The 3,279-nt window shown below is 36.4% G+C and overlaps 1 pseudogene; it reads right to left on the bottom strand.

Annotated features, from left to right (window-relative positions):
* Positions 1 to 669: 669 nt before the first annotated feature.
* Positions 670 to 1,626, bottom strand: LOC123943157 (annotated as a pseudogene).
* Between the last annotated feature and the right edge of the window lie 1,653 nt (positions 1,627 to 3,279).

A 3,279-nucleotide genomic window follows, 5' to 3' on the forward strand; every position in this document is an offset into this window, starting at 1 on the left:
TGAGGCAAGAAGTTGAAACTGAGACCCTCACACAAGTACAACCCCTGCATAGAAGGCTCCATGCTTTCTAGTTCAACTGTCTCCATTTAGTCTTGTCTAAAGGCCCATGATTATTCATTTTTTAGCAAAATTGTGAAGTCCCAAGACCTCGAAAACATGACTAACCAATCATGATAAAAATGTTAATAGTTAAATGAGAATAAATAAATGTATATAAATATATGTATATATTTATATATATGGCAATATAATATATGTAGATATATTTTTATATATGGCAAACTTATCAAAATATAGGCAAAAAGATAAATTTTAATGCTCATATAAAGACAGTAAATCACTAAAGGCCCTGTAATGATTATCTAGGCAGCTTTTAAAAAAAATTTTTTACTGTCATATAAGGGAGCATTTATTTGAAGTTTAATATGAGATCACACAAATAAAATTTGTATAAACACAAATCCAAATCGAGTCATAACACAGATAACAAAAGACAAAAAAAAGGAAACTAATTGGCAGCATATAGAGTTAGACAGAGTTGTGTCTTGTACACTAGGAAGTCTTTTACAAAATGATCATCTTAAATCAACAGAAGACCAATCTTCAATGTTGTCTTGCAAGCTGGGTCAACTTTAGCAGTCTCCTCCTATTTTTCTCCAGTGTCCTCCTTTAATATGGCTGGTAAATGTTTTGGTGATTGTGACCCCTTCCAAGTGCCTTGCCATAAGTGCTCTTTGGCCACAGTAGTCTGCATATCCTTGTCCATATCCATAGTTCCCATAGTTATACCTAGTATAGTCATAACCTCTATAGCCACTATAGTTTTGATCACCACCTTAGGCACTATTGTAATTTCCATATCTTTGATCATAATTGTTGTTAAATCCCTGTTCCAGTTTTGGCCCTGACCTCACCCATGACCACTAGTACCACCTGGTCCACCAGCTGCAGCACCTCTTCCACCTTTTTGTTTTTGCTGTTGCTGCCTATATACCTCTTTGTGTTGTGCAATTATGATTTCACACTTCTTAGAACCAACCTGATGATATCTGCTTTCTAACAATTTCTTTACTGGCTCTTCATTTGTGTATGGGATAAAACAACATCCTCTCAATATTTTCAATCTCTCCAAAGTATTCCTTAATTTGTTCTTCAGAAGTATGTGGGCTCAGTCCAGCCATCAAAACCTTTTTCGAGAGTTCTTTCCCTTTGAAATCTTGGTCCTTTTGAGGTTTATCAATTTGCCATCGAGTTTGTGTTCTTTCAGTTCCAAAACCTCATTAGCATTAGCAGCATCTTTGGAAACCACAAATCCAAATCCTCTTGATCTTCCAGTCACTACATCTGTTCCAGTTGTATAATCTATAAATTCCCTAAATCGAGACAAATATTCAGTCAGATGTTTCTTGCTTTATTGGAGGCTCAAGCCTCCAATAAACATTTTGCTGTCATTCTGCTTATTCTTGCTGGGTTGATCTTGGATTCCTCTGTGAATTCCTCTATTTCCATGTTGCTGTGTTCCTTCATGTCTTCTATGATGGCGGAGTTGTCATGGGGGTGGGGGAATTGAAGGAAGGCCTTGGAACTCAGTCCTGGTCATGCAGCAGCAGCCCCAGAGTGTTGTAAGGAGTTTTCTAGGTCTCTAGGCATCATTTAAATAAAGAATTTAGAATAATCTTGCGATTAACTTCTACGGAACTGAAAAACAAGCAACTCTTTCTCAAATTGTACTATGTAATAAAAAATGTAGTGGTAGTAAAAATGATAAATTATTTATAAAATGGGAAAACTATAGCCCAATCTCCCTCATTTATGGAAAAGTTGGCTAAAATTTTGTCCTTTGAAGAGCTCCATACCCCGATTATGGGAGGGATTTTTAATCTGAAGGCATACATAATTATTAAAAAAAAAAAAAAGGAACTCAATGTACTGTAAACCTTGTATTGTGGTAGACAGCTGTGAGATTGCAACCTTGAACTTCATGTGAACAGAAACGTGGTTATTGGAGAAATTCAGTACCTTCAGCCCCAGAGAAATTTCCACTAGTTACCTAGCTCAAGCAGTAAGTAACTGGATAGCTCAAGCAGTAACTGGATATAAACATGTTGCTTAAAAAGGAGACAACTGAAAAAGTCTATACTGAAAATTTCTAGTTTAATCATCTTAAAAGAATTTTCTTTTGTGGGGCGCCTGGGTGGCTCAGTGGATTAGGCCGCTGCCTTCGGCTCAGGTCATAATCTTAGGGTCCTGGGATCGAGCCCTGCATCAGGCTCTCTGCTCCACAGGGAGCCGGCTTCCTCCTCTCTCTCTGCCTGCCTCTCTGCCTACTTGTGATCTCTCTCTCTGTCAAATAAATAAATGAAATCTTTAAAAAAAAAAAATTTCTTTTGTGAGGTATTTTAAGAACATAGAGAAAACAACCCTTATTTTCTTAACAGAATTAGTTTATTTAAAACATGATTTCTAAGGATCAAGATTTCAATACATTTTTTTAGAATCTTAGAGTGCTAGAAGTGGGGGGAGTTTTTGGGATATTCTAGTCTAGGTGTTATATGTTGCAAATTTGGGATGAGAAGGGTTAAGTGATCTTCCCTAAGGTTACATTAATTGACAGACAGGTTGTAACTGAAACCAAGTTTCCATAGTTTTAGTCTCTCCCCTTTTAAGTGCCAATTCTAAAAACTACTTGGTCTAAGAGGATATTGTACCCCTAAAAATTTCCTGTAGTGTTCAGTCAAATGAAAGAAACCAGGGCTGTGAAAGAGAGACTGCCATTAAGAAGGAAAGAAGTCAGGCAGTATACTCTATCTGCCCCGGTAAGAATTCACACAGCAGTATATTCCCATAAAGTTCGTAAAGTGAAAATACTAGAAACAATCAGAATTCAGAGAGGACAGAGATCATGGCTTGTCTCTGAAAGTGGTATCCTGGGATATTTTAAAGACCTATTTGGATCATTTTTTGGCTGAGAAAGTTCTTTTTCAACCAGCTATCACTTACAAGAACATAGGTTTGTTTTGTATGACATAACAACAAAATATGTTTTATTTTTTTAGTCAATGTTTGTCAAATTTAATATGCTTAGGAATCAGCAAGAAGGTAAAAAAAAAAAAGTTCAGGGGTCCCATACACAAAAACTGCTTTAGTAGGCTTGTTGAGGAGCCTAAGTATTTGCACTGAGAACAGGTAACTGAGGTGATCCCAGTGTATTGGTCTTAAGTTCACCTTTTGAGAAAAATTGTTTCAGGGGATCTAAACATCTATAGGGTCATTTTCTTA

The sequence above is a fragment of the Meles meles genome, chromosome 6 (assembly GCF_922984935.1).
Source record: "Meles meles chromosome 6, mMelMel3.1 paternal haplotype, whole genome shotgun sequence".
NCBI classification, from domain to species: Eukaryota; Metazoa; Chordata; class Mammalia; order Carnivora; family Mustelidae; genus Meles; species Meles meles.